Below are 12,449 nucleotides of genomic sequence, written 5' to 3'. Positions count from 1 at the left end.
ATTCGCTCTCTTTTCGCCCACATCCTTCTGTATCAGGAGGTTTCTTACCGTTGGAAACGGCACTATGACCTTGGTATGGGCCTTTAGCAAGAAAGGTCTGAAATATTTGATCGCTTTGAAAATGGCGTATGCCTGTTTCTCTACGTCCGAATAATTGAGTTCAGCACCTTGTAAGTTTGATCTAAAAAATGCGATTGGAGCTTTTACCTTTTCTTGGTTCGCTTGAGTCAAAATTGCAGCATAAGAATTCTCTGAGGCAAACGTGTATAAGACAAAAGGTTCTGAAAAATTTGGGGTTGCTAAAGATGGAGCGTTGATGATGGCTTGTTTGATCAAGTTAAACGCTTCGTGCTCGTCTAGACCCCATTTAAAGTTTGAATTCTTTTTTATCATTTTTTGTAAAGGAGAAATAATACGTGAAAAATCTGGGACAAACCTTTTCACAAAATTGATCTGTCCTAGGAAAGATTGCATGGTCTTTTTGTTATGGGGCATGGGTATTTCGGAAATTTCTTTGATTCTGTCAGGTTCAATGTGAATGCCAGTTTTGGACACTATGAATCCTAGCAATTTCCCTTCACTCAACGCGAAAAAAGATTTCTTCGGGTTAAGCGAGATCCCATACCTTAAACATCTTTGAAAGATTTGCTTCAAATCTTTGAGATGGTCGCTTCGGTTCTTGGAGTACACAGTTATATCATCCAAGTAAATCACTACCGATTTATTGACTAAACCTTTAAATGCAATGTCCATGGCTCTCTGAAAAGTAGCGCCGGCGTTGATCAGACCGAATGGCATCTTCCGATACGCGTAGGTACCCCATTTGGTTCGGAAGGTGGTTTTTAACTGATCATCCGGGTGTACTAGCACTTGATTATATCCTGAAAATCCGTCCAGGAAAGACATCAACTCTGAGCCTGCTACTGCCTGTAATATTTGCTCCATCGGTGGGAGGGGAAAATTGTCTTTCTGACAGGCTTTGTTGAGATTCCGGAAGTCGATGCAGATTCTAATATCTCCGTTTTTCTTCCTAACATGTACCATATTGGATACCCATTTGGAATGTCTGACCGGGAAGATTATTCTGGCTCTCAACAACTTATTCAGCTCAGTTTTTATCTGATTTTCCAAGTTGGGGTGGATTTTTCTGAGCTTCTGTTGGACAGGTTTCTCGTTGTCAATCATAGGGATAGTGTGTTGAATGATAGAATTGTTGTAATTTTTCAACTCGTCGTAATTCCAGGCAAAAACGTTTTTGTACTGTCGTAGAAGACGGATATATGCTGATTTTTCTTCGGGGGCTAGGCCTTGGCCTAGATTAACGTTTTGCGGCTTCTCATCGGTTCCTAGGTTCACTGATTCGTAGTTCAGAGTTGAACTGTAGAGCTTGGCATTAGCTGACCTTTTGAACCGACTTTTTAAGTCATATAAGTCTTCTAGTTTGACCACCGATTTGGGTATAGCATTATCAGTGCTATTTTGTTGTATTTGGTGATCATGACAGTCTTCGTCAATTATCTGGTTTGAGTAGGATCCTTCAGAGGTGAGGAAACTTACGATGTCTGGGTCGTCGTTGAATACCCTCCAGTTGGTGATGTTGTCAGGGATGGACGGTTTAAAAATTAACTCTATCGAGAATCTATCTGGACTAAAGTCTTTGGAGGGAATGAGTCTGGAGGCTACGTTAGCTAACAGGTCTGCGCTTGCATTTTGGAGTCTCGGGACTGACGAAATATTGAATGCTATGCAATGTGCAGTGAGATCTTGTACTAAAGATTGATAGTGCTTCAAATGACTTGACAGGCAGTGTATGGTGTTACGTACCTGTTTGACGACGATCTCGGAATCTCCAAAGACTTGAAGATACTTGACGTTCAATCTGATTGCTTTGTATAGGCCTTGCACCAAGGCCTCGTATTCCGTTGTGTTGTTCGTGCAATCGAACTCAAGTCTGCATGTAAGCATAGTCTTATTTCCGTCTGGGCTAATTAGAACGCATCCTGCTCCTGCTCCCTCGTTGGACTTAGAGCCATCAAAATATAATTTCCAAAATAAAGATGTATTTACAGGGTTATCTAAAAAACTAACACATTTTGAATCATCAGTCTGGGAAAAGTTTTCTACTTGGGACAAGACTGAATTTTCCAAATAAGGTGATATGTGAGCATTGAAATTTCCAAGGAAAGAATCTACCGAGTAGTTGCCTATGACGCTGTTGTTGTATGCTATGGCTTCATTCTCTCCTTCCAAATCCGTCACTATGTATTTTTGGTGCAACTCTCGTTCAACCTTTATTTGATTTGGTTTCCCGTTGGAGGGTAACCACATGTGCGACCAGTCGGTTGAAAAGTATCCGTGGAGTTTCTCAGACCAGTCCCTGCTAAGAATCAAACCATAAAATTCAGGGATATCAACCACTAGAATGTCGATAACCTGGCATACCTTGGGGTTAGACGACAGTCTTATGGTCACTTGGTTAAGTTCACCTATCACTTCGACTTGCGATCGATCAAGTTGAACTATGGCACTGCGGATTTTTGCGGTTGAACATTCAGTTTGGCACATATTGACCTGGGTAAAATATTGGTTGAGGCACCAGAATCAACCAAGTAGTTGTGCACGTTTCTATTAACGATTTCATAAGTGAGGAGGAAAGGAGGAGTATGAGATCTAGATCTTCCTCCAATCAAAGCGATGTCATTCGGATCGATTTTATTGATCGTGTTGACCGGAGGTCTTCCTATATGGTGGGAAGCTACAACTGTAGGTAAAGGTGTAGTAGGTACGGCATGTAACTCTTTCATCATGATTTTATGTTGGTGTTTCAATTTGCTCAACTCGTACAGAGTGATATTAGCCCTAGTCTTTTTCATGTCATCGATGATGTTATACTCCATTTCATCCGACACTATCAATGTTCTTGATGGAGGCGTTTGATCTGATTGGACTGGGCTAAATTGGGTCGCTTTAGCAGTTGTCTTCTTTGTTGCGACCTTTTCTTTTGCTGCAGGGCTTGTGCCCTTCTGTTTGGGGGTAGTTTGGGGAGGATCAAGTTGATTTTTGCTTCGTGTGCTAACCGGAAATGCTTCTTGATCTTCTTCTTGTGGGAGCATGAAATCCCACATTCCTTGCAGTTCCACCACTTCTTCATCGTCGGTCTGTGTTTCGATGGTGCTCTCTTCTTCTTCTTCTTCAGATTCAACGTTTGAGACCACATTGGGTGGCTTCGTCTCCATGGGAGGATTTCTTTTAAAATTCCTAAAAGGCTTTCTTGGGGATGATTCTGCTACTTGTTTTCTTATGTCAATCATCTCATTAGACATGGCCTTTAACACCTTTTGTAATCCTTCCATATCGAAAGGATCTTTCGTTTGCTTCTTCTTGGTGTCTTCTTTGAAAGAGATTTTCTTAGATTTACATTCTTCGATTGCAGATCTCTTTTCTAGGGCTACTACGCGTTTTTCAACTACTAGCGCCTCAGTCAAATTTTCAACTAAGGTTGTCTTGCTTGCCCTATCTACGAAGATGGCCAAGTTTGAAGGTAAGGCCGTGATGTACCATTCACATCTCACTTCCTCGCTGGGTTGGGAAGCAGCGGGGATTTTGTTGAGGATCTTGTTGAACCGTAAGTTAAAATCTTTAATGGGTTCCCTAGCCTCAGCTTTAAGATTGGATAAATCGTTGATCAGTGTCGCTGTTGATCTATCATCACCGAATTTGGTAAGAAATTGATTTTGAAAAATGTCTCAGCTCGTGATAGATCCGGAGGGCAGCGAAAAATATCATGACCCGGTTATCCCTTGCATTGTATATGGAAAAAGTCGGACCACGGCATCTTCGTTGGTAACTCCGTTGAGATTAACAGAAAGCATGAAATTATTGATATGCTCTTCAGCTAGCATTCCTATTTCTGGATTGAACTTCGGTAGCCATTTCTCAGGATGGGCGGGTATTGGACTTAGGGGTGGAGGCATTAAAACTGCCCCAGGATTGTTCCATGGAGACTGGGCCATCGCTGAGTTGCTAGTTAACAAAAGTGCAGAAGGTGATCTCTGATGTTGAGAAGATGGGGATATTATGATCTTCGATGATTGCGGAGGAAGGGTTGTGGAAGATGGATGGGTGATTTGAGGTGAAGATGTGGGTGGTTGACTTCGCGGAGAGGGAGTTGAAATGGACGAAGTGGACGAAAGAGTCTCTCTGTCAGACTCTGGAAGTGCTTTCCTTGCTCTTTTCCTAGTGGGGAGAGGAATTTCAGTTGGCTGGATGCCAAACCTTTCACTCTTCAATCTGGTCAGGGGATGAGCAGGATTGTACTGCGAAGTCACGCTGCCTTTAGATTTATCAGACCTCTGAGTAAAAATAGAGAATCCATGGAGTTTATGGATCAAAGTTTGAATTTCAGGGGGATCAATGATAAGTTGGTCTGATGTATTAGGGCGTGTAGCAGCGGTGGATGCCCGAGCGACCTCTAGTTCCGAGTTTAATCGTACCGGAGAAGTCGGGGAAGTTGGTGAGGGTGATTTGCTCTCAGAATGGTATTTGGATTTTGAATTATGCGCCATTCATAGCTCAGGCCCTCCTTCTAGCGCCAGAAATGTTGAGGGCCCCGAAATCGGGTCGACAACAAGGGGGATACCCACCCGGTCCAGAACCTAGTTGGCAGCTCCTTGCCCGTTTGGAGTAGCGGGTCCGACTGGGGGTAATGGGACCAGTTTCCCAATGTGAAGGGTGTGCGTGTGTGTGTAGAGTTTGATGGTATTGATTTAAAGGTTTTTCTAAGCTAGTCTTAATTCTAACTGCTAAACTAACTCTATACTAATATAATCTAATGAAGAAAAACAATACATCTAATCTACGCTAACCCGGGGTGTTTTCTTTTGTTATGCGATCTAGAAAGATTTCAAACAACAGCTGGTAATAAAGATCATTCAGCTATTATCAGAATATAAATCAATAAAGATAAACCACTCTGCATAAGAAGTTAGGCAGAACAGTTGTGAACAACATATCGCATAATTAGTTATTCATATGTCAAGCATAAATAAATGACTCCACCGTACAGAAGTGTCAAATGGTAATACACACATTCATACAGTAACATATAAAGAACTCGGCTGCATATCACTTTAGGAATACTAGCAGAATTTAGTCAAGAGATAAAAGTACCATTTATGACTGACTTCACTAATAAACTTCAAGCAATAATGATTTATTTCTACTTGTTCTAATATCTGCTAAGAGTACAGAAGTGCAACATCAGCAACAGACATTAAAATGCAAACATAAATAAATCTCGATCCATCCATTCATCAAAAACCCCCTCCGAGGGTGCAGAAGTGCATGTTCTGAGGACAAGTTTTTTGACAGATTTCCGGACCCTTCTCCAAATGCCATGAGAAGGGTTAAATACTACTAACTAATTAATCTTAATTACACGAATTTAGGTAAACGGCTTCAAATCACCGCCCTTTACTAAAAGCAAATTTATTTCTAAAACCTAAATCTAATTTCTGACCGTTTCTGTATATTCTCCTTAGTGCTGTAAACAGTGCAACGTTTGCCTGGGAAGAGTCGGCTGGCTGCCTTCTTCTTTCGCTCGGGAGATAAAAGTGGAAATAACAAGAGCTGGCACCTCCTTCTGACAGACCAGAAGATATTTTCGAAAATCTTTCTCTAGCTGGGTGTATTCGCTGCGTATATACTTAGCACAACCCAAGTTCTTCTCGAACTGATTTTGCTGTTGCTATTTTGGTTTCTGGTCGTGCGAATGACTGAGTGATTTAGGAGTCATGCTGTATGGACAATTCCCTGTGTCGAGAATTTCTTCCGTTCTTTGTTCCAGGCTTTTCTGGAGCATCCTCCTTCTCTTGCGCTTCTTTCTCTGCTTTACCAAGTCTGAGCTTCAGGATCTTTTGCAAACATGCTGCTTTTGTGCGCCTTTGACTCTTCGTCTTGGATAGTCTAATTTCATCAGTGCCGGTTGGCTGATAGTCTGGAATCCGCGGTCCTACTGCATGCGGCATCCATTTGCGGAGGCATCTTTTCTCTGTTATCTGATTGGCGCTTTCCCCTTTTCCTTAGATGTTTCCTGCATATAGATTTATATCAGTTGCGTGTCTTGCAGTCTACGCAAAGAAGAAGGGAAATGAAAAGATTGACATGAAAGCATTAAATTCTAATGAATGCATAATCCTGACATTCATCATGACTTGACTCTTCGGAAAATGCGATGCAATCATTTCTGGATACTCAAGCATGCGGTGATTAATTTCCTTTAAGGCGCGCGCTTAATCTTGGGTCTATCGTGTATGTCGGAGAATTCTTGCGATGAGTCTTTTCATATCGCAGATCGCAGATCGCTGATCGCTGGTCGCGGTTCACTGATATCGCAGATCGCTGACATCGCAGATCGCAGATCGCTGATTTCATTCAATGGTTTATGCTTCTTAGTGCGACGTTTGCGATGTGCGATGTCGCATATCGGCGATCGGCGTTTCTTGAAGATCTTCTTTTTAAGAGCGCTTGGAATGCATGCGACGCGATGAACTTCGCGTCGCTCTTTCGCAGTTTTGCTTTTCGCGCTTGGGGGATGCTTCAGTCTTTCCTTGCGATGCGATTTAAGCCTTAGGGAGAAAAATACAAAAATTTTAACAAAATATTTTTTTGGATTTTTTGTTCAGGGTCCCCCCTTTGCTTGATGTTTATGGCTAATATCAAACAAAGAGGGGGGGTTGTTGGTGACCACAACAAGTGGATGGGTGATGTATCTATGGAAAACCTTGTCTTATCAACTAGATTGCACTCCACAGTGAGGCCTATACAGCTCCTTCATCGTTTCTCGAAGGAGGTCCAATCATCGAGTTATATTCAGGACCTATTTTCCCTCGATCCCTCAATATTTTTCCACTTTGTGTAGCTCCGAACATCAACGTAATGGCATGAACCTTTTCTCACACAACAACATCTTAATTCGGGTATTCAAATATGTTAGATACTTACCTCACGACCCTTTGAAGAATCATCGCTCTACTTTGTTGTAGCCGACTTAGGCATCAACCGCGAACTCTATCACAAATACTTCTTTGACTTGATCAAGCCAGTGATCAACAACACACATGATCTTATCTTCATAAGCTTCCATCATCCACACTAGTTCTAGAGTCCACACTATTGGACCGTCAAGTCTCCACCTTCCTTGGTCGTTTGCCAATTTAGCTATCCACTCACATAGCTTGACCAGGAAGGTGAGGAAGAAAATTTTATGTATTTATGTGTACAAATATCTGTCCAGCCACTGTTCTTTTGACAGGAGCAGATTCTTGTTTTCCTGCATCATGAATTCGTGGATCTTTTTATCCAACCACTTCTCAATTTCCTTTTTGGTCGGATTCCTGTGATGGGACATCACACATCTCCTTAAGCAGATCTCGGTCCTAGCAATAGAACCATTTGTTGGCTTAGGGGGTCCTAACCCAGGTTCAGAGTTAGTTGCACCAAAAAAAACCCTACATTATTAGCCCTTTTGGCATCAACTCGCTTAGCACAAACTGAAGTCTCACTCAAAGCAATATGGGGGGATGTTAGAACCAAGTTTCTGCATCCAAAGATCAGTGTGATGTCTTTTTATTCCCTAGTTCTACCTCCACACAAATCTATAATCCCTTAGGGATTAGTATTGTAACTCTCTTCTGATGGCCCCTAGACCTCCGTGAGGATCAATGATCAGTTTTTGCAAACCCTGAATAGATGAATTACCTACTTACGTGCACCATAAATTATCCTTATATAAAAATCTACTCAGATCTACTTAAGTTCTTGAAAAACGTAACAGAATGTATTATGATATTCGTGTAAATACTTAACATGAATTGCGTTCAGTTAATAAGACTTATCCAGTAGTTTCGTGCATCAATATAACATTGTTTCATAAATACATTATCTCATCACAACATATATCGCAAACATAAACAACAGAAGGAAACAGATAAAACATATGAATTTCTCCAACAGTCTTCTTTATTGATCTTCAATATAAGGTTACAGACTCAAAACTTCCTTGCGCACTTAGCTGCAGGGGTCCATGCACTCAACTGCAGGCACTATTCTAGGCCTCTGCGCACTCAGCTACAGAGCCTTTCCCCCCTCTAAGACTTACTTTCCTATGCTAACTCTCTAAGACTCCATTCATCGTACCCATAGATATAGACATAGATCTGCCTTAGACTCTCTAAGACTCCATTCATCGTACCCATAGATATAGACATAGATCTTCCTTAGACTCTCTAAGACACACCTATTTATACAATCCCATGGTCTGCGCACCATGCGTAGGTCTAAAAAATCAACTCAACTTTACATAAATGAGGGTAAAAACCCTTTTTGACTCCTAACTAACTACATGCTCTACATCCACAATTCACAAATACTTTACATCTTTTTATCAAATTTCACATCAAAACTTGGTTTTTTAACCCATCAATGACCCAGGGGATCCCATCCCAACAATCATGATGAGGGTTGGTGAGATGCCTTGGGAGTTAGATCAAAGGTTGAAATGTGTGCTCCACAAAGCTAATATGGAGCTCACAGATGGTCAAAACCGCGAGTGGTTTATAGCCTCGCTCCTACCCCACCTGAGGATTGCTTTGTCACAATAGAAGATAGGAACTCAGGTGGAAGCCTTGGAAATCGCAATGAGATTGCACGAGACGCCTATTCAGGACACAAATTTGGGAGTCTAGAAGATTCACTCATAGTTACAGAACCTCTGTTGGAATTGTAGAGGTTGAAAAAAGAGGATGCTAGGCCATAAGTGTGCGACTAAGTTTGGTGCCTTAAGTGTAAGAGGCAGGGGAATGATAAATACCACTGCCCTGTCTTTGCAAATTATATTACAAGAGGGGGACCGATTCCCCCTAGGCACGAAGCTCTTGAAGGATTGTGTTGGGTTGTGTTATATTCTTTCCACGACTAGCTCACGTATTTAACTGGGAGGTTAGAAGGGGGGCAGAGCCCCCCCTTCGTTGTGCCGATTGCATAGCAAGGGGAGTCACAGGGGGTTTGAGGGGTGCAGGTAACCCCACTTGTTGCCCCGAGAAAAAAAACGAATTTGGACCATATATTAGGTTGGGCAAACCTACCTATGGTTTTGTGCATGATTTTTCGCACATGGTTTTGGACGCGATGGTTTTCAGTCCATGCTATTGGATGCTTCAACATGTATAAATATGTATTGTAACATTGAAAGGAACATAATGAAAAATTAAAATGGTAGTCCTGGTTCTGGGATCCAGGGGAAAATCTCTATGTATATGTGTTTTATGTGTTATGCTCTTGCATTGTTTATTTTCTATGTTTTAGAATTCGTATGTAGGTAATTTATGTACGGGGTTAAAACCTATAATTGGTATCAAATCTGTTTTGGCTTCAAGGGGACGCCTTTGCTACTGAGGGGTTTCGCTCGGGCCTGTGGTAGACCCTGTTCAGTGGGAGATCTGTGGGATTGATTCTGGTGGTGAAAGAAGATGGCGAGCAGTGGAAAGATACAGATCAAGAAATTTAATAGTCAGAGTTTTGAGTTATGGAAATTCAAGATGGAGGATCTGTTAGTGGATAAAGATCAATGGATCATGGTAGATCCAAGTACTAAACCAAAGGAGTGCTCGATGAAGAATGGAAGAAGTTGGATCGGAAGGCAAAGAGCACAATAAGATTGTGTGTCTCAGATTCAGTATTGTTGAATGTATCAGGGGAAGCTACGGTGAAGGCTTTGTGGGACAAGTTAGGGACTTTATACCAATCTAAGTCTCTAGTGAATAAACTGTTCCTACGGAAAAAGATGTATAACCTAATGATCAAAGATGGAGACTCGGTGACAGAGCATATGAACGCATTTAATACTGTGGTAAGTTAGTTATCATTTGTTGATATTAAAATTTTAGATGAAGATAAGTGCATCAGTTTGTTGTGTTCTCTACCAGATTCATGGGATAGTCTGGTTATTGCAATAGGTAGCAATTTAACTGCCTTTCAATTTGATAAGATAGTCTCATCCTTGCTGATGGAGGAGATAAGACGAAAAAATATGGAGAGCCAAAATGGTGATGCCTTGTTCGTACGAGGACGGTCCTAGAACAGAAACAAAAATAAGTCATGGAATGGGAAGTCTAAATCTAGAGGGAGATCTAAATCTCCAGGAAAACCTATAAAGGTGGTGCGCTGGAAATGCGGAAAGGAATGGCAATACAAAAGGGACTATAAATCTAAAGCTCATAATAAAGGAAATGGATTTGAGGATGCTCCTTCTGCAAAGGCGAAAACCACCTCAGATGAAGGTGGGGATGTGTATTAGCTTCTTCAAGTACACATGTAGATCATGAGGCATGGTTGATTGACTCAAGTGCATCCTTTCACTTCACTACCCATAGAGAGTGATTCTGCAAGTATGAAAAATATGATGGTGGTGATGTCTTCTTGGGGGATGACAGGAAGGCTAGAATCGTTGGGCGTGGAAAAGTAAAGTTGAAGTTGCAAGGTGGAAGGGTTAGAACACTTCTGGGTGTTTTGCATATTCCTGCATTAGCCAGAAATCTGATTTCTATAAGCAAGCTAGATGATGCAGGTGTAAGAATAGTGCTCGATAAGGATACCTGCAAGATGGTTCGGGGGGCACTAGTATTGATGCGAGGAGTTTGAATTGGAACTCTATACAAGCTACAAGGTAGCACTGTTGTTGATGGGTGCAATACTTCTGTGGTTACTGAACGTGGAGGAGAAAATATAGTGGTCTTTGGAGAGATGACCATGTTGTGGCATCAAAGGCTTGGACATATTGGAGAGAAGGGCCTTCGAATAGTTCATGGTAAAGGTATGAGTAATAGCTCTCTGGATTTTGATTTCTATGAAAATTGTGTATATGGGAAGCAAAATTGCATGAGTTTCCCTTCTAGTGATAAGAGAGCGAAACAGATATTAGAACTTGTGCACAGTGATGTGTTTGCACCTATGAAGGTTCCATCACTAGGTGAGTTTGTGTAGTATGTATCAAATATAGATGACTTCTCAAGGAATACATGGATATATTTCCTTAAGAAGAAATCAGAAGTCTTTGACAAGTTTAAAGAATTTAAGGCTCTGGTGGAAAGCCGGACAGAGAATAACGTAAAGGTGTTGAGGATAGATAATGGTGGAGAGTTTTACAGTAATGAATTTGAAGAATTTTGTAAGAAGTGTGGTATAGCATAGCAAAAGACTACTTCATACACACCTGAGCAAAATGGAGTTGCATAAATAATGAATAAGATGTTGATGGAAATGGAAAGAATCATGCTCAGTGGTGTCGGGTTAGGACAAGAATTCTGGGCAGAGACGGTGGAGACAACATGTTACTTGGTCAATAGATCACCTTCATCAGCGTTGGAAGATAAGACTCCACAAGAGGTATGGACTGGTAAGAAACCCTCTCTTTCACATCTGAGGGTATTTGGATGTGATGCATATGTATATGTTCCAACGGAGAAATGAACCAAGTTGGATAGTAAATCTGAAAAGTGCATCTTTATTGGGTATAAGGATGGTTTAAAGGGTTATAATCTTTGGAACTCAGTAACAAGGAAGGTTGTGTACAGCCGAGATGTGGTGTTCAGAGAGGAGAAAGATGTTATTAAACATGAAGTCCAACTAAAGGAACTTGAGAAGATAGAGTTTGAGCTAAAGGAGGAAGAATCAAACTCTATAGTAGAGGAGGAATCAAAAGATGAAGAACCACAAACTCCAGGTGTGAGAAGATCAATTCGAGAAAGAAGGCAGTGAAAAAGGTATAGTCCATCTGCTTTCTATTCAAATTTTTCTTTATCTATTACTGATGATGATCCCAAAACTTTGAAGGAAGCAGTAGATTCAGAGGATGGAAAACTTTGGAAAGAGGCCATGGTTGATGAAATGGCATCTTTGCACAAAAATGAGTCTTGGGATCTGGTGTAGTTGTTGGCTAGAAGGAAAACCATTGGCAACAAATGGGTGTTCAAGAAGAAGACAAATGCAGAAGGAAAGGTGGAGAAATACAAAGCTCAATTGGTAGCAAAAGGTTATTCCTAAGTGACGGGAATTGATTTTGGTGGTATTTTTTCTCCTGTTGTTAAGGTAACTTCTATTAGATTACTTTTATCTGTTGCTGTTGCTTTTGATTTTGAGGTAGAACAGACGGATGTGAAGACATCATTTCTTCACGGGGATCTGTAAGAGGAGATCTACATGAAGCAACCTGAAGGCTTTGCAGTGAAGGGTAAGAAAGAATTGGTATGGAAGTTAAAGAAGTCTTTGTATGGGTTAAAACAGTCACCAAGGATGTGGTATCAAAAATTTGATACATTTATACGGGGAGTTGGCTTCACCAGAAGAAAAGCATATCACCATGTATTTTAAATTAATTGGTGACCCTGTTATTT

The sequence above is a fragment of the Pinus tabuliformis genome, chromosome 3_1 (genome assembly GCF_031772625.1).
Source record: "Pinus tabuliformis cultivar Carrire ecotype Pingquan chromosome 3_1, CPIR1, whole genome shotgun sequence".
Taxonomy (NCBI): Eukaryota; Viridiplantae; Streptophyta; class Pinopsida; order Pinales; family Pinaceae; genus Pinus; species Pinus tabuliformis.
This window is presented reverse-complemented; position numbering follows the sequence as displayed.